This window comes from Maniola hyperantus, chromosome 16 (assembly GCF_902806685.2).
Source record: "Maniola hyperantus chromosome 16, iAphHyp1.2, whole genome shotgun sequence".
Classification (NCBI taxonomy): domain Eukaryota; kingdom Metazoa; phylum Arthropoda; class Insecta; order Lepidoptera; family Nymphalidae; genus Maniola; species Maniola hyperantus.
In genome coordinates this window covers 12,504,303-12,531,554 of record NC_048551.1, presented here as the reverse complement: position 1 = coordinate 12,531,554, position 27,252 = coordinate 12,504,303, and the positions used below count along the sequence as shown (strand labels likewise).

At 36.8% G+C, this 27,252-nt stretch overlaps 2 long non-coding RNA genes across 3 annotated transcripts in view; both read left to right on the top strand.

Moving 5' to 3' along the window:
- LOC138403418 (uncharacterized) overlaps positions 1–27,252 on the top strand; it is a 132,502-nt gene that overhangs the window by 70,771 nt on the left and 34,479 nt on the right. The window lies entirely within an intron of this gene.
- LOC138403416 (uncharacterized) lies at positions 9,676–19,346 on the top strand. Of its 2 annotated transcripts, none has more exons than XR_011237689.1 (3): positions 9,676–10,022; positions 10,229–10,400; positions 13,696–19,346. It is a non-coding gene; the product is annotated as an uncharacterized lncRNA (long non-coding RNA). The 2 variants fall into 2 exon arrangements; XR_011237688.1 differs by having other exon boundaries at positions 13,692–19,346.

Genomic DNA, 27,252 nt, shown 5'->3' with positions numbered 1-27,252 from the left:
TTGGTATGCAGATAGGTGTTATAACGTAGACATCCGCTAAGAAAGTATGTTTTGAAAATTCAACTTAAGGGGATGAAACAGGGGTTTGAAATTTGTATAGTCCACGCGAATGAAGTCGTGGGCATAAGCAAGTTTTCTATAAAACTACAGCTAAAACTAGCTAAAATTTCTATGAAAGCATGTTAAAAGGCTAAATTAAAACTAGAGCCCTACGTTTCAGGAAAATACTTTATGCAAAAATTTAAACATTTTGGATTTTCTGCCACTGTAATAGTTAAGGCTTTTACAGTTGGTACTTTTTCAAAGAAAAGAGTTCCAAAAAACCAACGCATTCTAGGAATTTTTTAACAGTGCATTTTTGATATGAATTTGCATTTCGTTAAGAGCTCGAAACCGACCGCTAGCTGTAAAAATAATAAGGTTATTTCATTAAAGTGGGGATAAAATTACGTTTAGATTCAAAACCAATAATATAATTCGTTCAAATAATTTAATTCTATTGATAAAAACGCTGTGATAACCTATTGATTATATTTCAGTTTCTTATGTGAGAGATCCGAATCCGAATATTTTTTAAATTCATTACTAGCTGATGCCCGCGACTTCTTCTGCGTGGATTTACGTTTTTCAAAATCCCGCGGGAACTCTTTGATTTTCCGGGATGAAAAGTAGCCTATATGTTAATCCAGGGTAAAATCTATCTCCATTCCAAATTTCATCCAAATCCGTTTAGCCGTTTTTGCGTGATTGAGTAACAAACATTCAAACATCGAAACATACACACTTTCACATTTATAATATTAGTAGGATAGGCGCACGCTTGACCACGATCACACCTGATGGGAAGTGATGATGATGGAAGGTGCCTATTCACTCACATCCGAATTTATTTGATTGTGAGATTTTGAATAATAGGTACTTCATCCATTACCTTTTCAAAAAGTTCAAAGTTAGACAAGGGTCTATATACAGACACGACAATGAATTACTCTAGTCTAGCTGAGGATAGTTCTATTGTTCGCTCAACAGACAGCTTCACTATGTCATTTCAATTCTCCAGAATCTTAATTTTTTGCTAAGCAAAATTAACGAGCCCCCATGAATCGCAATGGTTCTGGTGAACGAACTACCAACCTGGTGATTACCAAAATTGAATGTATGTATATTGTATACTCATGATTTTTTTACCAATAGTATAGGATCCCGCTATAGAACAACCTTCACCGAGCTGGTTAATGGATGAAACGTATTTTATATTCAATTTAGTATGTCAATAAAATATATTGCATATGGGTTGCCTAAAAAATTAGAGTCCAGAATGATTAAATGATAATTAAAAAATTTTTTTTTAATCATTTCACAAATTCCATACCAATCGAAAGTATGAAGCCCATAGAATATGCAAACGTTAGATTAATGAAATAATGTTCATTTTCTTTTAACTCTTATTCTTTAACGCGGTGCAAGTTACTAGTATCGATTTACCTTTAAGTTTGGTCTGCCTACCCGGGGAAAAAAATAACGTTTGCATATTCTATGGGCTTCATACTTTCGATTGGTATGGAATTTGTCAATTAAACAAACCGGTGAAATGATTAAAAAATATTTTTTTTTAAATTATTAATTACGCATAATTAATTGGACTGATCAGGCAACCCATATGCAATATATTTATTGACATATTAAATTGAATATAAAATACGTTTCATCCATTAACCAGCTCGGTGAAGGTCGTTCTATAGCAGGATCTTAGACCACAATATTCGTATTGATCGTATTGAAATTTGGAAATTTGAAAATCCGCTAAGAATAAATTTTTGAAAATTCAAACCTCGGGCAGTGGTCAACCCGCCCGGCGAGAAAACGACTAACTATAGTATAACTAGGCGATTTACTCTCTCAAGAAACGCACAATAAATGTACATTCCGTGTAAACGAAAGAGATGCCTATATCAAAAGTTGCTCTCTGACTGTTCACACTGCCGGCGACGCCTCGCTTTACTAGTTTTCTCGCGTTTTCTCACGCGTAGGTTTGCACAGGACTGAGCAACCGCGGGCGAATGGCGCGAGTAATCGCTCGTCGCACTTGCACACTCGCTTAGAGCCCGGCGACAAAACTATCGAAACAACACACTCGTTTCCCACTGATCGCCAACTTAAGTTTCTAGTTCTACTCGTTTCTCGTTCGTCGGCAGTCGGACTACTGCCTAAAGGAGGTAAAATAGGAGTTTGAAATTTGTGTAGTGACGTGGAAGAAGTCGCGAGCATAAGCTAGTTTTATTTTTTAAATTCGAATGAATGAAACAAACATGACTAGACTAATTGCATTTAAGTTAACATTTGGCCGTTAAAAGTGCTTCAAGTGGCATGAAGAGCACTCCGCGAGTGTTTACAATGTAGCTCCGGAGATAACTAAGCGAGCTTATTGCTTGCTCGTGGTATTTAGAACCTCGAGTTGAAACTTTATAAAGAAAGCTCGTAGACTATCAGTGCCCTTATTATAAATACCCTTATTATAAATGCGGAAGTGTGTTTGTTTGTTGGTTTGTCCTTCAATCACGTCGCAACGGAGCAACGGATTGACGTGATTTTTTGCACGGGTATAGTCAAAGACCTGGAGAGTAACAAATGCTACTTTTTATCTTCAGTAATCGTAGGCATCCGCTAAGAAGGGATTTTTGAAAATTCAAGCCCTAAGGGAGTAAAATAGGGGGTTGAAATTTCTGTAGTCCACTTGGACGAAGTTGCGAGCATAAGCTAGTTTAAATACTTATTATTTAGCATTAGCTAGAATATTTTAGTACTAAATACCCGTATTAACTTCAACGACACGCTAGGAAAATACCGATCCGATTCGCACTTAAAACTTGTAGAATTAAGCCAGCTTTTTCGTTACGTTAGGTCTAAAACACAAAAGTCTAATTAAGAAAGTTCTCGTTTTTACTAACTGAAGCCACGAGTCGAGTTTGCCAAACCAATGTACTGTAATTATTCTGATGGGACGCGTCGAACTGAGATCTTTTAGTTTTACTAATGTAGACTATCTTTCAAGTAAATCTACTTTGATTTATGTTTGAACTAGATATTACCAAGCGATTCCTCCGCGTGAAGATTTTAAAGATCCCGTGGGAACTTTTTGATTTTCCAGGATGAAAATTAAGTCTATGTTACTCTCCAGGTCTTTAACAGCTATACCCAGGCAAAAAATCACGTCGATCCGTTGCTACTTTGCGACGTGATTGAAAGACAAACCAATAAACCAAGAAACACACTTTCGCATTTATAAGATGGAACAGATTCTCATTCTGAGACATTATTACCAAACCAAGATGATTCGCGCAAGAATTCTAGTTATAGCGGCAACCGAAATAATATGAAGATCGATCGATCTTTAAAAATTTCAACTGTCTAACTATCACGGTTTATGAGATACAGCCTGGTGACAGACGGACGGACAGCGGAGTCTTAGTAATTTTTTTTTAAAGAATATTAGCCATGTTAAATGACTAATATTCCCCTTTCCACTCCAACTAAGCGTCAGGCTTGTGCTAGGAGTAGGTACGACAATGGTGCAACGGGCGGGGTTTGAAACGTCGACCTTTCGGTTTTCAGTCCACTCCTTTACCGATTGAGCTATTGAGGCTCTCGTTTTACTCTTTGGATACGGAACCCTAAAAAAATATTCTGTCTCTACTTCTCTAAGTCTTTATTCAAAGTTCAATCAGTTTTTTATTCACATGAGTTAATGTAGATTGTATTGTAAGTATCAAAAAAGTTATTTTCCAAGCTTAATTTTCCATTTTGTTCTTTTTCTTCATGTTATTTTAAATACGAATTCATACAATGAACAATCAGTTACATACCTACTGGTGGAACTGAAACAATTCACAAAAGGTCAAAAATAGAAATATACAATAAGCCATTCAAAGACGTAAGTTTCGCTTTTTAGGGTTCCGTACCTCAAAAGGAAACAAGGCAGCCTTATAGGATCACTTTGTTCTCTGTCTATCTGCCTATCTGTCTGTCATCAATCAATATCATCATCATCATCAATACTTATAATAAAACTGTAACAGGTCAAATTCTGTACATTGAAGATATTTTGAAAATTTTTTTTCGAGGGCACTCTATAATCGATACTGAACCCAAAACTGTAATTTTTTTCATTTTTGTCTGTCTGTCTGTCTGTCTGTCTGTCTGTCTGTATCATGGCCGCGCATCACGCTGAAACTACTGAATGGATTCCAATGAAACTTGGTACGATTTGAGGTCATACTATGAGGAAGAATATAGGATACGTCTTTTTATCCCGAAATTCAGCATGGTTCCCGTAGGAGAGGGGATGAAAGTTAAAATGTATACTGAGTTGTAATTCATTAACGCGTAGTCCGATTTCATTCATTCTTTTTTTGTTCGAATAAACTTTTACAAGTACTTACGAATAGTCAGATGCATCTACCACTGGTTCGGAATGCCTTTCCTACCGAGAAGAACCAGCAAGAAACTCGGCGGTTGCTCGGCGGTTGCTCTTTTCAAAGAATAGTCGATGTTGAATTGGTATAAAAGTTACGCTTAGTATAAACTATGGCTTACGTACCTACCAAGCAACGACTTCATGATTCAACTCCATATCCCAACTCTTCAACCCTGATGATGCAGGGTATTGCATTCCTAAGCCACTGTTGATTGTGAAATAATATTGTAGATGCCAAACATATATACCATTATTGAACTTCAAGTTCCAACTCTTCAATACTGATGCTGCAGGGTACCTACTGCACTCCTAATCTATGGGGTTTTAGGAACTGTTGATGGTGAATTAATATTGTACCATTTACTATTGCACCAAACCGCGACTACATGATTGAACTCCGTTCACAAAAATCCACGCACTTCATCGAAATCCTATTCTATTCCAAACTTATTCGCCAGCGAGACAAGAGTGGAGAAGACGGATAGGGACGTGTGAGGGATGCAACGGATCAACGTGATTTTTTACATCATCATCAGCCTGCGGACGTCCACTGTTGGACTGCCTTCCCTAAAGAGCGCCACCACACCTGGTCTTCAGCCTTCCTCATCCAGCCACTTCCCGCCAGCCTCTTTATATCGTCGGTCCATCGTGCTGGAGGGCGTCCCGCACTATGCTTGCCTACCTACGCGGTCTCCACTCAAGGACTTTCCGGCTCCAACGGCCATCACCTCTACGACAGGCATGACCTGCCTTCTTTTATCCCGGAAAATAAAAGAGTTCCCATGGGCTTTTGAAAACCTACATCCACGCGGACGAAGTCGCGGGCATCAGCTAGTACAGAATATATCATACATCAATGGCTTCCAACATTAATGGTTCGTCGTGTCTGTCAAGAAAACTTATAGGGTACTTCCCGTTGACCTAGAATCATGAAATTTGGCAGGTAAGTACATCTTATAGCACAAGTAAATGAAAAAAATCCGAAACCGTGAATTCGTGGTTACGTCACAAAAAAAATCAAAATATGTGCACAAAAAATAACTAACTAAATCAATTAAAGATGGCGCAGACCGTCACTACCTTGCAGTGTTCTACATAAAAAAGTTAGGTATACCTATCTCGTACGATGGTATGGAACCCTTGAGCGGTTTTTTGTAATTACATGTAGTACTGCTTTCATGAGAAATGTAGGGATGTAGGTTCCTTGCAGTGTTCTTCATGAAAAAGTTAGGTATATCTTGTACGATGGTACGGAACCCGTGTTGTGCGAATCCGACTCGCACTTGACCGGGTTTTCGTAATGCATGCAGTACTGCTTTCATGAGAAATGTAGGTTATACCGCTTTGCATTGAATGCGATTATACAATATGGCGCAGCTGAGAGCCCTGAAGGGGAAACAATTGCTCTGTGCTTTATTACTATGTACTTTAGTACGACGTGAGCAAAAAATTGCTAAGCGCGAGTTCGCAATAAAAATGGCAAAAACGTGCGTTCGAAATTCCGGGTACGGTAGAGATTCGGGATTTATATTTAAAAACGCTTTCAAATGTACACCGTTTTTTGTTCGAACAAGTTTACTTTTCTAGGTATTTTCCTTGAAACAATTTTTTATTAAAAACTACCTTTTCTATAGACTGAAATGCTTTGAACAAAATATTATAAACGTCCTTTGTGGAATAATGGGATTTTTTTTGATTGGTTTTATACCTACTATCCATATCTATACTAGTATTATAAATGCGAAAGTGTATCTGTCTGTATGTCTGTCTGTCTGCTAGCTTCTCACGGCCCAACAGTTTAACTGATTTTGATGAAATTTGGTACAGAGTTAGCCTACATCTCAGGGAAGGACATAGGCTTATATAGACTTTTTATCCCGGAAAATTAAAGAGTTCCCACGGGACAATAAAGAACCTTGATCCCACATGTAGTTTAGAAATAAAATCATCATCATCGTCATCCGATAGAAGTCCACTGCTCAACATCTCTTGAAGGAACCACGATCTTGCGTCACTCCGCCGAGAAATACATTCAATGAAGATTAAGGGTCGTGAAAGTATAATTTTTGAACCATGGTTTTTTAAAACCCATTTTAATTTTTCCATCAGATGTTGCCTATACATGTATTTTAAATTCTTCTCGATAAGTATAGTCAATTTTGCTCCATTCAAATCGCAAAATCAATCTAAAAGGGTATCGTGTTGGCATTGTCCCATACGACAATGCCTTTTCACGAGTCCAGACTCCAGTGTTCAAGTAACAAAATATTCGATATCGAAATATCGAATAATTTCGAACGGATGATTTCTATGCCATAATAAGGAAAAGGACGTCATCCATCCTGGCAAGGCTGCGTTCGAGCTCCAACAGTATCCTGAATATGATGGCGGGAAAGCTGGATACGCCAATTCTCCAGCATTTCATTCAAGTTCTCGTCCGGTAAATACGCAGAGTATTGACCGGACGAGGGCTTGAAAGTGATCCCAAAGTCTAATTGTTTGCGCCCTATTAGGATAGCTGTTGTAAAAATAAAATAATAATAAAATGTTTATACTAATATAGTTTTTAAGCATTATACTAACAAAATATACTAACATAGTTTTTTAAGCATTATATGTGTACTAACAAAATATGGGTCTTTGTTGCCTTATTAAATAAAGAATTAATTAAATATTGAAAGAGGCGTGTAGCGAATTTATTTGACAAATTACACAGCACTCGTTGATTATGTAAGTCCTAACGCAGACGGTTGTTTTTTAGGGTTCCGTTGTAAACATTTTTTTTTGGTCACACCATCGCCACGGCAAGCACGGGTCAGAATGAGAAGGGTTTTGGCGATAGTCTACCACGCTGGCCAAGTGCGAATTGGCAAACTTCACACACCTGTGAGAATATTTTTTTGATCAAGCCATCGCCGGCTAACTACAAAGTACGGGTCACTATGAGAAGTGTTTTGGCCACAGTCTACCGCGTTGCGCTGGCCAAGTGCGAATTGGTAGACTTCACACACCGTTGAGAATATTATGGAGAATTCTCAGGCATGCAGGTTTTTTCAACAATGTTCCCTTCACTGTTACAGCAAATGATATTTAATTACTTAGAACGCACATAACTCCGAAAAGTTAGAAAATAATAAACTAAAATCTTGAAAAAAAAATTTTAGCAGCCTTTTATCCCGAAAAATCAAAGAGTTCCCAAGGGAATTTTTAACACTTAGATATATCTATGTCGACCAAGTCGCGGGCCTCATCTAGTTATTAATAAAGTGATCAAATAAAATTCAGAAATAAGTAGGTAGGTGTTTCGGATCTTTAAGTGAAGGCATAATAATAACATTTTGAATTTCAAAGCTGTACAACACAGGACATTTTAATTAATGTCCTAAAATGATTGAAAATTGTGTTTATATTGAAAACTTTACAGCTGTTTAACGCTGTTATATTAAATTTCTAGACAATATTATACTTCATCAAATTTCCATTACTAGTTTATAAGTTACTAAAAGGCCAGTCTTTTATCTTTTAATCTTAACAACCTTTAGATTTACATAAGGATCTTATCTTTTCAGTAAATAATACCTATTTAACTAAATATATAAAAGGAAAAGCTGACTGACTGACTGACTGTTCTATTAATGGAATATGGATCGGTCTAAAATTTGGCATGCAGATAGCTTATGACGTAAACATTTGCTAAGAAAGGATTTTTGAAAATTCAACCCCTAAGCTTTACTTGTATATTCTAAAACAGATTTTTATTTATTTTATGCATAATAGTTTTTGATTTATCGAGTAAAACATCGAAAAAAATACCCGAGTATTTTACCCGACTCGCACTTGGCTGGTTTTTGATTTGGTACACTGTCGTTGATCGGACAGACAGACAGATTGGCAGACTTTACACACCTTTGAGAACATACTCTCAGGCATGGCTATGGATCATCATCATCATCATCAACCAATAGACGTCCACAGCTGGACATAGGTCTCTTGTAGGGACTTCCACACGCCACAGTCTTGCGCCGCCGCCATCCAGCAGCTCCCTGAGACTCGTCTGATGTCGTCCGTTCACCTAATAGGGGGTTTTCCAACGCTGCGTCTTCCGGTGCGAGGTCGCCATTCCAACACCTTAAGACCCCAACGTCTATCGGTTGTACGAACTATGTGCCCTGCCCATTGCCACTTCAGCTTCGCAACCCGTTGAGCTATGGATAAATTAGTATCAAAGTTGAATGCGAGTTAAAGGTTAAATGGCGTTTGATATCAAAGGATGGCCAGTATTTCTATTTAGAGATATAGCGTGCGGTTTTGTTGAGGGGGTTGCTGCGGTTAGGGGATCCAGTTAAATAGTGTGAGGCGCTGTGTTCGTGATTAACTGACTCGTAAGAGGGTTATGTGAATGCTTAGAATAACTGGTGACCGCATACTCGCTTAAATTGGAGAGCTATTAGTTTGAGGCAAATTTAAACTTTACTAGCTTCGACTTCGTCCACATGGATTCTTCTTCTTCTTTTGAAATTTTTCTAGTCCACGTGGACGAAGTCGCAGGCATAATCAAGTCTAAACATAATGATGTTGGATAAGTGAGCTAAATTAAGCTTGTGCACAGCTCTACGTGAATATCCCATTCGGTATAAGCTCAACTGAACAGCGAGTACGGCTTTTGTGCACTGCTTTTGTCTCATAACGTGTGGAGAACGAATCCAATATGGAATTGGGATATTAGATTCGTGTGATCGAACTGAGTGTGTCTGTTTTAATGGATACTAGCTGATGCCCGCGACTTCGATCATGTGGATTTTGGTTCTTAAAAACCCCGTGTGAACTCTTTGATTTTCCGTGATAAAATTAGCCTATGTCACTCTCTAGGTTAACTATACCCATGCAAAAAATCACGTCAATCCGTTGCACCGTTGCGACGTGATTGAAGGACAAACCAACAAACCAACAAACGAACACACTTTCGCATTTATAATAAGGGTAGGTACTGATTTAAATTAGCCATACTTACAGACATACTGTACGGAATTTGCATGCAGTGTTTACTTTTAAATGACTTAACATTGTTGTGCATGATAAAACAATATATGTATTTATTATAGTTATTAAGTTTTATGTTAAAATCGCTAGTAAACCATTCAATAAAAATAAAATAAAAATAAAAACATTTTACTATTAAAAGAGGGAAATGCCTTCCAAATAGTCTTGTCTTATTTGAAGTGAACAAAAAATTTTAGTCTTATACTGAACACGGCAGGTATCTCCTTTGCAGTGCATCTTTAACAAAAATTGCGGCATACAATAGCATTTTCAAAAGTCAAAACATCCAAGAGAATATAAGATGCCGATCTTTAACAAATGTTGCTTTTTCATCTCGAATTTGAGAATTCTTTCCCCCGAAGCCATTTTGTGAGGACGTAACAATATTTTTGTTATGTTTCCTCGCGGATGCATTCATGTTTTGAGACGTTTAAAAGAGTATTTAGAGACTGGGAGCCTTTCTTCCTGAATAATAGACGTTTGATGTCCAAGAAACATCTATTCAAAGGTATTTTCAATCTTTTTAAAACTTTTTTGTAATTGGGCGGGGGCGGGCGGCTTGCAAGATTATTTTGTCTTTTAAAATTATCTGGTTTTCTGAAAAGTACTTATTTACCAGTCTAAATAAGCTTTGAGAAATAGAAATAGGTATATAGATATTTTTTTTTCAATTAAACTACAAGTGGTTGATTCGCTGTTTACATTTTTTCACAGACAATCAAAGAGCAGAGTTTGTTGACGATTATGATAACGATGAATACGTTTTTCTTTAACAATTGGGGGGCTGGTCTACTACTGATAATATACCCAGTGAATCCACTGGGAAAATAATCATATAAAAACTAATACATTACATTAAGAGGCAACAAACAGCTAAATATAAAAGGTATATTCTGTATCTAATGAGTATTTATTAATAGCTGAAAAGGCGTTGATAATAATTTGTTACACGACGTAGACTGAAAGGTAGCATGGCACGGTTGGTTAAACATAATTCATATTAGGTGCTCTTATTACACGAGTGTCCTTAATAATAAATATGTTTAAGACATCAAAGGTAAAAGTGACATTATGAGACTGGATCTAGTTACATTGGTCATTGTGTAGATGAGAAAACTTCGTTTTGTATCTATCTAGAGTTTGTTATAGGTACCTTTCTGTTTATAACCAAGTTACATTAGCCAATGCGTTGATGAGAAAACTTCGTTTTGTATCTATCTAGAGTTTGTTATAGGTACCTTTCTGTTTATAACCTAGTTACATTAGCCAATGCGTTGATGAGAAAACTTCGTTTTGTATCTATCTAGAGTTTGTTATAGGTACCTTTCTGTTTTTAACTTAGTTACATTAGTCAATGTGTTGATGAGAAAACTTCGTTTTGTATATATCTAGAGTTTGTTATAGGTACCTTTCAGTTTATAACCTAGTTACATTAGTCAATACGTTGATGAGAAAACTTCGTTTTGTATCTATCTAGAGTTTGTTATAGGTACCTTTCTGTTTATAACCTAATTACATTAGTCAATGTGTTGATGAGAAAACTTCGTTTTGTATCTATCTAGAGTTTGTTATAGGTACCTTTCTGTTTATAACCTAGTTACATTAGCCAATGCGTTGATGAGAAAACTTCGTTTTGTATCTATCTAGAGTTTGTTATAGGTACCTTTCTGTTTATAACCTAATTACATTAGTCAATGTGTTGATGAGAAAACTTCGTTTTGTATCTATCTAGAGTTTGTTATAGGTACCTTTCTGTTTATAATCTTTTTACTTTAGTCAATGTGTTGATGAGAAAACTTCGTTTTGTATCTATCTAGAGTTTGTTATAGGTACCTTTGTGTTTATAACCTTGTCACATTAGTCAATGTGTTGATGAAAAAACTTCGTTTTGTTTATATCTAGAGTTTGTTATAGGTACCTTTCTGTTTATAACTTAGTTACATTAGTCAATGTGTTGATGAGAAAACTTCGTTTTGTATATATCTAGAGTTTGTTATAGGTACCTTTCAGTTTATAACCTAGTTACATTAGTCAATACGTTGATGAGAAAACTTCGTTTTGTATCTATCTAGAGTTTGTTATAGGTACCTTTCTGTTTATAACCTAATTACATTAGTCAATGTGTTGATGAGAAAACTTCGTTTTGTATCTATCTAGAGTTTGTTATAGGTACCTTTCTGTTTATAATCTTTTTACTTTAGTCAATGTGTTGATGAGAAAACTTCGTTTTGTATCTATCTAGAGTTTGTTATAGGTACCTTTGTGTTTATAACCTTGTCACATTAGTCAATGTGTTGATGAAAAAACTTCGTTTTGTTTATATCTAGAGTTTGTTATAGGTACCTTTCTGTTTATAACTTAGTTACATTAGTCAATGTGTTGATGAGAAAACTTCGTTTTGTATATATCTAGAGTTTGTTATAGGTACCTTTCAGTTTATAACCTAGTTACATTAGTCAATACGTTGATGAGAAAACTTCGTTTTGTATCTATCTAGAGTTTGTTATAGGTACCTTTCTGTTTATAACCTAATTACATTAGTCAATGTGTAGATGAGAAAACTTTGTATTGTATCTATCGAACCAGTGGTAAATAACTTTACTAAAGTTTATATTTCATTTTTCTGTTATGCTTAAAACTTAATAATTTATAAAAATACTAGCTGATGCCCGCGACTTCATACGCGTGTATTTATGGTTTTAAAAATCCCGTGGGAACTCTTTGATTTCCCGGGATAAAAAGTAGCCTATGTCACTCTCCAGATCTTTAACTATACCCATCAAGTCGATTCTTTCAGGCATTCCGAACCAGTGGTAGATGCAGCTGACGATTTAAAAATACTTGTAAAAGTTTAATTGTTTTTTTTTAAATTTACTTATTTATTTATCTGTTGCTCCGTTGTGACGTGATTGAAGGTCAAACCAACAAAACAAAAACCAATGAACCAACAAACAAACACACTTTCGCATTTATAAACAGTAGGTAGGTAGTACAAGTAGATGCGTTTCAGTACGAAAGGTTAATATAAAAGAAACGGTAATACTTTCGGTCGATACAGTTACTTTACTGTGCTAATGGAAAAACTTCTCAAGGTACCCTTAATATAGCTTGGGCCAAGATATTAGTTTACCGGAAGGTCTCTAACCAAATAAACTAGTTTGCGTCCACGTCCGAGTTTTATCAAATTTATTCCGATTATTAGAACGTCGGAATCCGTACTCTGGAGAGGTTCTTTGTGGGAAAAAGTTTCCTTTTATTATCCGGTCCCTTTCGAAATACAATGAGATAATGGTGCGATGGTATTTAGTTTGGAGTGGTTTTCGTTTGACTATACTAAGAGAATTTCATTGTATTGTTCGATGTCCGAGTATCTTCTCATTACTTTCATCATGATCAACCCATCGCCGACTCACTACAGAGCACGAGTGTCCTCTCAGAGAGAAGGGTTTGGCCATAGTCTACCACGCTGGCCATGTGCGGATTGGTAGACTTCACAAACCTTTGAGAACATTATGGAGAACTCTAGACATGCAGGTTTCCTCACCATGTTTTCCTTCACCGTTAAAGCAAGTGATATTTAATTAAGTACTTAAAACGCACATAACTCTGAAAAGTTAGAGGTGCGTACCCAGGATCGAACCCCGGACCTCCGATTAGAAGGCGGACGTCCTAACCACTAGGCTATTACAGCTTTTTAGGCTAGCTAAGGTACTTTATTACATAGGAATTATTTATATGATATTTTAAAAGATTGTTTTTAATAGCTGATATCAAAATATTATTTTTTATTTTTATTTTATTATATTTATTAGGTTAACTTTCGGCTACTTACACTAATACATTAAAAATACTTATTCAGAACAAACTTACTAAAATGTAGTCGCCATTTACAAGTTAACACAACATTTACAAAAATATTATGTTACAAATTATCCATGACAATATTATAAATACAAAAACGTGTTTGTTTTTTTACCTTTTCACAGCTCTTCGGCTCAACCGATTTTGATGATATTTGGTATAGACATATTTTGATTCCCGGTGACTGATATACAATTTTTTTATCCAGCAAAATCAAACAATTTGCACTCGCATTTTTAGAAAACCGAAATTCACGCGAATGTTCTCACGGGCATCGTCTAATACTATTTAATTAAATATTTTCTTTCTTTTACAGGTAGGTAGGTACCTATTTACATAATTTAAGTGGGAATCTGAGGATTGAGGTAAGTTTTAAGGTTCAGTACCTCAAAAGGAAAAACGGAATCCGATCCGATCCGAATCCGACGATCCCTTACAGGTTCACTTTCTTGTCTGTCTGTCTGTCTGTCTGTCGGTTTGTCAAGAAACCTACAGGGTACTTCCCATTGATCTAGAATCATGAAATTTGGCAGGTAGGCATGTCTTATAGCAGATGTTAGGGGAAAAATCTGAAACTGATATTTCGGCTTTATAGAGCGTTGTCTCGGTCACTCATACCTATATGACGTTTTGTCGGTCTCAACGACAGAGACAGTGCTCTACAAATCTGCTATCTCCTTCTAAAGGTCGATTTACTTTCTGCCGCTTACTTTACCTACTACAACGCATACTAAAGTTAAAACAATGCAAAGTAAGAGGGAACACGTAGTTTTTTGGTCCCTATGGAATTCTCAGGGTACAAATTGCATTATACCCAAATTGGATTTGCTCCAACCCTTTGGGGACATAATCTGCGCAAAGTTGAGTTCAGAGCTGAATGTCAACTAAATATAAACGCGGTCTTGAATTCAAAACCATTATTGACGAGAATAAAGGTAAGTAATATTATGAATAATTTTAAATAGCTCAACCGGTATAGGAGTGGACTGAAAACCGAAAGGTCGACGGTTCAAATCCCGCCCGTTGCACTATTGTCGTACCTACTCCTAGCACAAGTCTGACGCTTAATTGGAGAGGAAAGGGGAATATTAGTCATTTAATATGGCTAATATTCTTTTTAAAAAAAAAACATGAAAAATTGCGGAAACCGCTGGATTCGAACCTGCGTCTTCTGGGTTTCGCGCCCGAATTTTTGATAAGTATGAAAAATTATTTAGAAATTTCCTAGAAGTGTAGGTAAAAATACTACCATAAAAATTATAAAAACAAAATAATTTCAAAACGAAAACCCAACTACGGTCCTCCTAATTAACGCTGAAATATACTAAAATTGAGTTTCTGTCGCTTGATATATTTTAATAGTATACTATATTTATTTATTTATGAACTATTTTTTCCTCTTTCAAAAAAATTTTTTGTAGACCCCACTGTTTTGGATGTAACATCCGTCAGATCAATTTTGTTTGTGTATAATGTAAGTCTATGTCAACTGGTAGTAAAAATAAACATAAAAGGTTATGAATGTCTAAGGAGATGGAACTCAAAAAGTCTTGGGTGAAAACTCCAGACAGAAAAGCTTCGGTCTCTAAAATCTTAATTGGGTATTTGACCCCAATTTTTTGCATTACTTTATTATAAACTAGAATAAAAATAATGACGTAAACTGAAAAAACTAATTCAATTGATCATATAACAAAAAAGTTATAAGCATTTAAATATTTCTGATTAGACAGCTGAGATAGCGATACAGCAGTTTGACGTCACACCTACTAATGCCATAGTAGCTTCGTGCGGTTTCATACAAATTTTCGTTTACGAGAAAGGGATAGGTAGAAGACCCTCCCACTCCAATATTAAAATGCCTGTAACTTTGTAAATCTTTGTTGGATTTTAATATTTTTTCAGTGTACGTCATTATTTTTATCCTAGTTTTATAATAAAGTAATAATATTTATCAAATTCAAAAGTAGAATAATACCCAATTCTTGGGGGACAAATTGCGTTATACCCAAATTAGATTTGCCCCTAACCGCTTGAGGACATAATCTGCACAAAGCTGAGTCCAAAGCAGAATATCAACAGAGTCTAAATGCTCTCCTGGAATCCACATTCATTAAAAAGATTACTGCAAGGACCCCGGGCTGCGAGGTACAGGAAGTTATTCAATTTTACCACAATTTTAGATTGAATTTACATTTTCTTGGCTTTAAAATTATCTTTGTCTATTTTTAGTACACTTTTAGATTGAAAAATGGCTATAAAATGCATTAAAACGCGACAAACTTTTGAAAGTTCGACGAAAGTAGCTCTTTAAGTTTCCTAAAAATTATGTTTGTGATCAAGGTATGGTAGTAAACTTAATGGTTTTTCGCTAAAAAAATTAGTTTTAAAGAATAATAGGTGTGTGAGATTCATCTACACTATCTATCTATCTTTGCAATAAATAAAAATGTAAATATAATTCATTAGCAGATACCCGGCGATATTTAGATAAATCAACTATATTATTGATAGAGAATCGAACCTAAGACGCCGATAAGTTCAGTACTGCGCCAGCGTGTTCATCAGAAACTTTCTACTAAAACACCTACCTATGTTAAAACTTTGTAATAGTGTAGATAAATTAGGTTTATTTGAATTCTATTCAGAGTTTTGGAAACTTTGAACAAAAATAAATTGAGTTTGAAATAGGTAATTTTGTTCGAACGCCCTTTGAGATTTCAATTAATCCTCTTAATATAATTTGTGCCACATAACAGGCTTGATCTACAGAACACATAATTGAAAGGCTCAAACAAGAAGGCAATTTAGTATTTCGTTTATACATACCTAAGTATATCTATGCTTATTCAAATTTCTTGCCAAGTAATTTGTTTCTTAAGTTTTATTTTTAGCTTCGTACTACATGTTTTTAAATTCCCACTAGATTTTAACATGGATTTATTCAAGAGGCAGATTAACAAATTCCTAAAAAAAGCTGGACACATAAATGAAAGGCTCAAAACAAGAAGGAAATTTAGTTTTTCGTTTAAACATAAGGGGCAGATTAACAATGTCCTGTGGGCGTGCTATACCTACCCAATTATTTAGTTATCGATATAGTTTTGTAATAAGTATTAATTTTTCATTTTAGACTTTTTAGTGTTTTATATATGTACTAACTATCCATGTAATTATAACTGTTTGTCACCATAAAAATAAATAAATTAAAATTAAATTATTATAAATCAAATTAATTTTGTTTAAAAAAGCTGGCAATCGTTTGGCGCTTCGGCTGGTTTTCCGCTGGGGAAAATACGATTACGCATCCCACATAAACGCGTGTATAGGTACTATGACTCACTGGCACTTGGCACTGCCACTAAATCCCATCGGCATAATCTGAATCATGAATAAGGCATCTTAGGATCCTGGGAATCTGGGCCTTTCAGGTATTTGTTGATCCGCCCCTCGAATAACTTCATGTTGTAATCTAATGGGAACACCGCCGGCGGGAGTTGATTCCACAGTTTGCATATGCGTGGAAAAGAGGATCTGGCACAACGGACGGTCGAAGTGCACCAGACACCCTCAGTGGTGAGGGTGAAATTGTATGCGGTGGCGTGCGGTGCGGTTGTAGAAAAAGGAGTGATTAATCGGGGTGATAGCAAGAGATCTGAGGGTTTGACGCTGTTTCCCTGGGAACAGGGAAGGACCCTAATGTGATACGCAAAGTGCGGTGACACGATAGGCTTCGTGCCATATCTGGGAGACGGTACAGACCAGGACCCGCAGAAATATCTAAATGATATGTATTTGTATGTACGTGGATTTCATTACTGGAATCTGAATAATTTATTTCACCTCGTATTATGTTAATCAATTAATCATACAAACAGTTGTAACTGAATCAGAATTTACACAACACAAAATTAGTCGAGCGTTTTAAATGTAAAAGTCGAAATCGAATTAATCCCTTTTAATATAATTCGCAACCACATCACGGCCGCACACATAAATTGAAAGTCTCTAAATACGGAGGTAATTTGGTATGCCCAAATTAAATGGAACAAATTATTTGCCTTCCAATTTGTTAGGGCCATCGATATAAATGACAAGATATGGTCAAGCGAACAAAACTTTTAACGGTTTTGGAACTAAATAAATCAGCGCCACCTCTTAGATACTAATTTTTTATTTATTTATTTATTGGTCACACAAAACAGATTGTGACAATAATAACTGAGTAATACAAGCCATGACTTATAAAACTAGTCACTCTCCAAAAAAACCGGCCATTTGCGAGTCAGGCTCGCGCAATGAGGGTTCCGTACTACAGTCGTATTTTTCGTTTTTATTCATGTAAATTTCATCGTCATTTTGCACGATAATTCAAAAACTATGATGCATAAAAATAAACAAAAACTGTTTTAGAATGTACAAGTGAAGACCTTTCATATGATACCCCACTTGATATAGTTATCTCACTTCGAAAGTTGAAAATACTAATTATTAGTTCATGACCACAATTTAATTTTTTTGTGTGATCTAACCCTAAATTCACGGTTTTCAGATTTTTCCCCAAATGTCAGCTATAAGATCTACCTACCTGCCAAATTTCATGATTCTAGGTCAACGGGAAGTACCCTGTAGGTTTCTTGACAGACAGACGGACAGACAGACAAACAGACAGACAGACAAACAAACAGACAGACAGACAACAAAGTGATCCTATAAGGGTTCCGTATTTCCTTTTGAGGTACGGAACCCTAAAAGTGTGTACAAAAGCAGTGAAAATCGAACACTAAATACATACAATATGTTATTTTGATAGTTATTATACAAAACAAATATTGAATTATTATGTAATAACGTTATATAAAACCTCAAAACTATAATAAAAAGTCTAATAGACAGAGCCAGCGCGTGCCAGACCTTCGTTATTGTATAAAAGCTGAAAGTTTCTCTGCGTATTGTCCCCAACACAGGGAGGAACGATCAGCAACTGTGAAGTTTGGATCATGGTTCACTAATGAACGACCCATTTGAAATCCAGACGTCACTGAGGTTGCATTGGTGCTAAAGCATCACTGAGTCGGTACCATTTTGTTTGTTCAATAACCCTGTCCTTTCGAAGTAATATATAAGTCAATGGTTAGGGCACGAATTTTGCTTTCATTTATATCCCTTGCCGCTGTTGTATTACTTTTGGCGAGACGACGTAGGAAATAGGTACTTTCCTAAAGGTGTTTTAGGGTTCCGTACCCAAAAGGTGCCAACAGGACCATATCATACTAAGCCTCCGCTGTCCGTTCATCCATCCGTCTTTCTGTCTGTTAGCGGGCTGTATCTCATGAATCCTAATACCGTAAAACCATATTATAAATGCGAAAGTGTGTTTGTTTGTTGGTTTGTCGTTCAATCACATCGAAACAGAGCGATGATTGGACGTAATTTTTTTGCACGGGTATAGTTAAAGACCTGGAGACTGACATAGGCTAATTTTATCCCGGAAAATCAAAGAGTTCCCACGGGATTTTTAAGAACCTAACTCCACATAATCGAAGTCGCGGGAATCAGCTAAAATCCATTAAAACAGACACACTCAGTTCGATCATACGAATCAAATATCCCAATCCCATATTGGATTCGTTGTCCACACGTTGTGACAAAAGCAGTGCACAATAGCCGGCACTAGCTGTTCAGTTGAGCTTATACTGAATGGGATATTCACGCAGAGCTGTGCACAAGCTTAATTTAGCTCACTTATCCAACATCATTATGTTTAGACTTGATTATGCCTGCGACTTCGTACGCGTGGACTACACAAATTTCAACCCCCAATTTTTCCCCTTTTTAAAACCTGTCGGGCCGATCAGTTCTCCATACTTCCATACTATCCATATCAATACTATAAATGCGAAAAAGTTTTCCACGGCCCATCCGTTTCAAAGATTTTGATGAAATTTGGTACAGAGATAGCTCGCATCCCGGTGAAGGTCCTTTTAACTTGAAAAATCAAAGAGTTCCCACGGGATTTTCAAAAATCTAAATCCACTCGGATGAAGACGCGGACATCATTAGTTAGAGTTAAATATACATGTATAAAAGGAAAAGGTGTCTGACTGACTGACTGATCTATCAACGCACAACTCAAACTACTGAACGGTTCGGGCTGAAACTTGACATGCAGATAGCTATTATGACGTAGGCATCCGCTAAGAAAGGATTTTTGAAAATTCAACCCCTAAGTGGGTGAAATACGGGTTAGAAATTTGTGTAGTCCACGCGGACGAAGTCGCGAGCATTAGCTAGGCTTTTAAAACTTGTGCACTCTACACGCCCACTCAGTATTAGGTAGGTATATTTTTCTGCCGTGCAGTTCCTGTCATGCGTCAGCTAGATTTCAGCTCGTTAAATAGAGGGAGAATTATTCTGAAATCTGAGCTATTATCTGACTCGTCAACCTTCATCAAGTCATATTATGGCAGTGCCTTCAAGAGAAAAGGAGTATGTAATATTATATGGGCTTAGAATTATAATAATATGTTCTCGACCGAATTCTGGCCACGGTGGCTTCCAATCTCCATAGAGATTAGAGATTAGCTAACTCATCGTCATCATGATCAACCGGCTCACTACAGAACACGGGTCTCCCCTCTCCTCCCCGGGAGTGAGAAGGGTTTTGGCTATAACCTACCACGCTGGCCATGTGCGGATTAGTAGACTTCACACACCTTTGATATCATCATGGAGAACTCTCAGGCATGCAGGTTTCCTCGCGATTTTCGCGTTAAAGCACGTGATTTAATTACTTAAACCGACATAACTCTGAAAATTAAGAGGTTCGTGCCCTGGATCGAACCGCCGACCTCCGATTTGAAGGCGGACATCCTAACCACTAGGCTATTACAGCTTATAGCATTTAGAAAGAACCTATCAAAATTACAAATTCTCAAGTTTCTAGGCCCAGCCGTTTGAGCTGTAGGTACGTAGGTACGTTTATTAATGACGAACAGTAAATTTCTCTGAAGGCCTAATTTCAAATTTCAATATGAATTCAGAGCAGCATAATATTATAATTACTTATTTAAAATTTTTGTATGGCTTGGTGGTTTGTTTAAATTTTTATTGAGTAAAAGCAAATATGTGTACAGCGTTTGAATGAAAGTATGAAAGGATTTTTTATCGGTAAAGCAAACAACATGGCTTTAAACCGGAACTTTAGGTTTTAGAAAATTTGTAAAATTATTTTAGTGTAGGTATAGAATTTATACAGGCTGTAATCAGAACGCTAGCAAAAACTGAGCGTTATTTGGTACTGATTCTGAGCACAACCTAATTTTATAGTATTCGCATTCTCTTCTTACTAATGTAATATGAAAAGGACAGACGCAGTTTGACAGTTTTAAATTTAATTTTTAGATGGTAAAACCCGTGATTTTAGCGCACAGTCGCGAGCCTACTGTTTAAATTTGTAGCGTGCACTAAAATTTAGAATCTTTAAATGTAAAGTTTATGTTCTGTCCCTTCTTAGCATTGTTAAAAAGAAAAGGATGCAGATACTCTAAATTTAGTTTAGAGAAAGACAACGGAATCGGTGCCAATTGTTATACTCAACACAATCCAGTACCATCAACCATTTGCCTCATTTTGTAGTTTTAGTGATTTAGTATTTTTCAAACTCGCAATGTATAGCATGCAAAACTCGGGTCAAAGCCTCGCCTACGACGCGGCAATGCTTCTAATGTTCTCAAAGGTGTGTGAAGTCTGCCAATCCGCACTTAGCCAGCGTGGTAGACTGTGGCCAAAACCACGGAGTAGAAAAACCCTTCTCATTCTGAGAGGAGACATGTGCTGTGTAAGTAGTAAGGCAATGGGTTGATTATGGTAGAAACTAAGTTACTAAGAATGGTTTATGATAAGTCACTTTTTTTATTTTTTTATTACCAACATAAAGAATGTTTAACAAATCCAATTTAGACACAGCAAAAAACCACGAAGGTTTAAAAAGTGTGTCATTCCGTCTACTTCTTAATACATAATCATAATAGTGTTTCTATAAACAATATAAATTGTTTATAGAAACCCTTATTACATTACATTTCATACAAAAATGGGGATCATTACAATTTGTTAATATAATAGGATTTTAGCTTATATTTTAAACTAGCTTATGCTCGCGACTTCGTCCGCGTGGACTACAAAATTTCAAACCCCTATTTCACCCCCTTAGGAGTGTAATTTTCAAAAATCCTTTCTTAGCGGATGCCTACGTCATAATAGCTATCTGCATGCCAAATTTCAGCCCGATCCGTCCAGTAGTTTGAGCTGTGCGTTGATAGATCAGTCAGTCAGTCACCTTTTCCTTTTATATATATAGAAGATGTTTCTATAAACAATATAAATTGTTTATAGAAACCCTTATTACATTACATTTCATACAAAAATGGGGATCATTACAATTTCTTAATATAATAGGATTTTAGCTTATATTTTAAAATAGCTTATGCTCGCGACTTCGTCCGCGTGGACTACAAAATTTCAAACCCCTATTTCACCCCCTTAGGAGTGTAATTTTCAAAAATCCTTTCTTAGCGGATGCCTACGTCATAATAGCTATCTGCATGCCAAATTTCAGCCCGATCCGTCCAGTAGTTTGAGCTGTGCGTTGATAGATCAGTCAGTCAGTCAGTCAGTCAGTCAGTCAGTCAGTCAGTCACCTTTTCCTTTTATATATATAGAAGATAAATCATCCTACTAATATCCTACTAATATTATAAATGTGAAAGTGTAGATTAAATCTAGTTAGTTCATTTCTAAATTTGTTATCTAAAGTATTTATTAGGCTTACTTAGAAAGGGTTTTGGGGAATTTCAACAGGACCTTTCAAAAACCTAAAACAACGCGGTGAAAGTTGCGAGAAATAGCTGGTATAGCATGTTGGCAACACCGCCTGATGACTACCGGTGTTGCGTGGCCGTGGGTGACGTGGGCGTCCCCCCTCGAGCGGCAAAAAGAAATGACGCGGGGCGATCATGCGCCGTGGGGTGCGGCGTGGGACAAGAAGACTCTTTCTGTTTAGACTCCAAGCAAGCAACAGTTGAATGAATATACGGGTTGATTTCGTAATTTGAGAGTTTAATTGTTAACAAGTAATAACTGTTTGGAAAAGCTTTTATTAGATTATTATCATAATCATTGTATTCAGCATTCACTTTACTCTGAATCAAGAAATTAGAATATATTAATATTAATTTATCCCAAAGTGTATCTTCAAAATATTATTTTTCCTCTGTTGTAGTTGCCGGAGTAATTCAAATTTTAATTAGTCGAATAATTTTGACGAATAATAGTCGAATAATAAATTCCAAACCCCTGGAATCGAACCCGGGACCTCCCACAAATAAGACCACAGCGCTTATAATAGCACTGCGCTAGGGAGGTCGTCATGTATAATGAATGAAAAAAGTCACATGTTTGAGAAGTAGCTAACTTACAGTTTAGCAATGACAGTTTAGCAATGACATTCACTCTTCTTTTGTAACTATAATCTTCTATATAAATATAAAAGGAAAAAGTGACTGACTGACTGACTGACTGATCTATCAACGCACAGCTCAAACTACTGGACGGATTGGTCTGAAATTTGGCATGCAGATAGCTATTATGACGTAGGCATCCGCTAAGAAAGGATTTTTGAAAATTCAACTCCTAAGGGGGTGAAATAGGGGTTCGAAATTTTGTGTAGTCCACGCGGACGAAGTCGCGAGCATAAGCTAGTTCCATATAATTCGCTACAACCCTTTGTACATGCTGGCCTGCTTTCACTATTTTTCTCCACGCCCCTAGATGGGAGCTTTTTACTCGCTCTTAACCTGCCTTACTTTTTACTAGGGTTCCGTAAAATAAAAGTGTTGCTATGGGAACGCTTAACATCTTACGACTAGTATGCTGACGCATATACTTGTAATATCAGACAACTAAATAGATACAACTCAAATCCTTAGCTACCCTAAAGTTTCACCTATATGCTAGGACGGACGACGGACGTACGTAGTACATAGTTACACTATGAGACGACTAGCTGATGCCCGCGACTTCGTCTCGTGGATTTAGGTTTTTAAAAATCCCGTGGGAACTCTTTGATTTTCCGGGATAAAAAGTCTATGTCCTTCCACGGGATGCAAGCTATCTCTGTACAAAATTTCACCAAAATCGGTTGAACGGATCGGACAAACAGACACACTTTCGCAGTTATAATATTAGTTTAGATTCGTTTGGGCTGATTTTTTTGAAATAGACTTTAAAATAGTCTTTTTCTAAATACTTAGACTTCGCGTGGATACAAGAATTTTTGGTACTAAGACTCCATGGCCCCAGGGTGTCCACGGCGAACGTAACAAAAATGTTACGCTAAATTAAAAGGCATAGAGATTACAGATTGATTGTTATATTTCGGCTTTACATGGTAAGATAGTATGTGACAGGTCGGGATGGCAATCCGCCCGCACACCCGCACAGCCCCCGCGCGGGCGAGTGCGGGTGACGTGCGGGTGTGCGGGGTGCTCCCCCGCCTCATACCCTGATTGCCCTCTCGACCTGTCGCGGACTATATGTTATCCGTTAGCTTCAGCAGCAGATTGTTATGAAATCTATCGTACCTCTATTTCTTATAAGCATAAATATAGCAAGCTTAAATTCATTTTAAAAGACTCTTTTTATCGTGGGTTTTGTGTAGATAACCAAAAAGTATTGATTTTGATATAAGGGCGCTGAATCATACAAAATTCAAATTGAATTTGAGAAGTCCTTGAAAAAAAATTCACTTTGAGCGAAAACCCCCGTACCGGAGGTAGTAGAAGGTCTGTACGCACTACACGAAACAGTTATTTTTCTCTACTTTATAAATTTAAAAATATACCTAACGTTAAAATAATGCTTTCTTTATAACTATATAAACAGACCAGCTTCTGCTCGCGGCTTCGCCCGCGTGGCCTACAGGAAACAAATGGCATTTTTTTCAGAAACAAACATTATAACATCAGGACACGCACTCTGAACAGCACCGAATAACACATACATATAACCTTCCAACCCCCATTTCTTCCCTTTAGGTGGGGATTTTCTCATAGTCGTTTCTTAGCTGACACCTAACCTCAAGAAAACACCTACTTTCCAAATTTCAAGTTAATAATATCAATAATTAAAACTTTCCCATACAAACTTTCATCCCCTATTTTACCACCCTTATGGGTGAATTTTCCAAAAATCGTTGAACACGTATTTCTTCATTTGTGACCGAGAACCCAAATACCAATTTTCATGCAAATGACTTGACAAAAAAATTACGGACTTTCATACAAACTTCCATCCCCCATTTAACCCACTTAGGGGTAGAATTTCGAAAAATCCTTTCTTAGTGGATATCTACTCTTTACAAGGAATAGACCCTCCAAATTTCATGTCTTTAGGACCAGTGGTTTAGGCTGTGCGTTGATATATATGTCAGTCAGTCAGGACTTTGAATTTTATATAATATTATAATATAGAAGATAGTAGCCGTAAAAAATAATTTAGTTTGCCAAATATGAGAACCATAGTAAGACTTCAGATGCGAGTAAGTACCTAAGTTACATGTATTATTAGGTCAAAAATATTATTTTTTACAAAGTATTTTTTTAACGTTTTTCGATATTTCTGTTTTCTGCACGTGCAAATGTAAATTACTAACTGATGGCCGCGACTTCATCCGCGTGGACTTAGGTTTTTAAAAATCCCGTGGGAACGCTTTGTTTTTCCGGAATAAAAAGTAGCTCTCTCCAGGTCTTTCACTATACCCATGCAAAAATCACATCGATCCGTTGCTTCGTTGCCACGTGATTGAAGGAAAAACCAAGAAACTAACAAACAAAAACACTTTCGCATTCATAATATGGGTCAGGATGAAACAAATTTAGTTTTACAGGCTGTATTTTAACAAGTTTCATAGCGCGCTGGTAATAAAATAAGAAATTTAAAACACAATTGCCCATACATCACCCAGACAGTTGCGAACCGGTTGTATCTTGTAAATTCTGGATTATTCTAGAACTCGTTCATATTTCGTATACCTACCATCTGCTAAACTAGGAAACTTTAAATTTATTTCTTCACCCATAGAGGTACAATTTGGTAGATACGAGTACAGCTAGCTCTCATAACAGTAGTAATAAAATTTAAAACTCTAATGCGCAAACACCTTCGAGAGTGTTGAAAACCGGTTGTATCCAGTAAATTCCAGATCATTATAGAAAGTACTCTACCGTACCTATTTGGTACCTTTCCAGCGTGCCGAAATAATATTATAAAATAAGATTTTACTGCCTTGTTGGTCTAGCTAGTGGTTAGCATCTCCGACTGCAGATGGCGAAGTCCTGAGTTCGAATTACAAAAAAGGCAAAAACAGTTAATATACATAATAAGTGTGGGTTTCTGTGAAGAAATTCTCGGCCTACTATCTCGAAGATAGAAAGATCCGTCAGTCCTGCGTCTAATCTTTCTTCAATCATATCGGATTGCCTTCCTACCAGACAGAGTAAGGAATAGAGAGTACTCCTTCATTTGCGCACACACTGTTCACATAATAGTGTGACTCAGACGACTATCCTCTATTGATTTCAAATTTCCACATTTCGAAATCTAAGAATATCGAGATCTCGTAATTCGATCGCGAGGTCATTACTTTATTTTATAATAAAATACATACAATAATAAACTGTGGAGGCAATAAAATAGAAATCTTTGTAAACTCTAGTGCATAATACCGATTATATCCAGTAAATTCTGGATCATTCTAGAACTCTACCATACTTTGTACACTATGTGGCGGCATAATATTATTATAAAACAAAAAAGTTTTATTTGGAACAACAGTCATAAAAGGGGAAATAAAATATAAAACATTTTAAGCACTAGTGCGCAAAGACTGTAGAAAACCGGTTGTAACTAGTAAATTCCGGATCATTCTCAAACACCGCCATATTTTGTACACCGCGTGCCGACATCGCGTAGCGGCGAAATTTAATTCCAAGGCACCGTGCGCTCAGTTAGAGCTCAAAGCATACGTTTCATACTACAGCAGGTACCTATAAACCTCTGGCAATTTTAAAAGACAAACTGTCGTTGTTTAAATGGATTAAACTAAAAATTGCCCGGCATTTTTCATTGAATGCTTCTGTACCGGAATCGCAATCCTTTAAGCAAAGTACGGAAAGCAGTTTGAAATTAGAGTGCACGAAAGCTTTAGATATGTCATAGAGGGCGTGTGCTTTATTTTTTCGTGGGCTTTTATTGAAGTTTTTGCTCGTCTTTTTTATTACGAAAGTAAAGGCTCCTGTACACATTGGCACAATGCGCTGAGCAACGTTTGACACTCTTTCGAATTGTGTCAAGATCTTATGTTATTTGCATATCATCATCATCATTAACCGATAGACGTCCACTGCTGGACATAAGTCTCTTGTAGGGACTTTCACACGCCGTCTTGCGCCGCCTGAATACAGCGGCTCCCTGCGACTCGTCTGATGTCGTCCGTCCACCTAGTGGAGGGTTTTCCAACGTTGCGTCTTCCGGTGCGAGGTCGCCATTCCAGCACCTTGAGACCCCAACGTCTATCGGTTCTTCAGCTTCCTTCAACTTCAGTTTCGCAACCTGTTGAGCTATGTCGGTTACTCTAGTTCTCCTACGGATCTCGTAGAGAAACTCCAAGCATAGCTCTCTCCATCGCCCTCATGCATCGTTGTTTGCATGTAAGCCCACAAAATTCGTCTGGCCAGCGTTGGCCACTCGCGGTAATCGGTCAAGTGATCCTCTCCACGTCGTTGAGTGCGTTGGGCCTGTGTACCGCCAACGTCCAT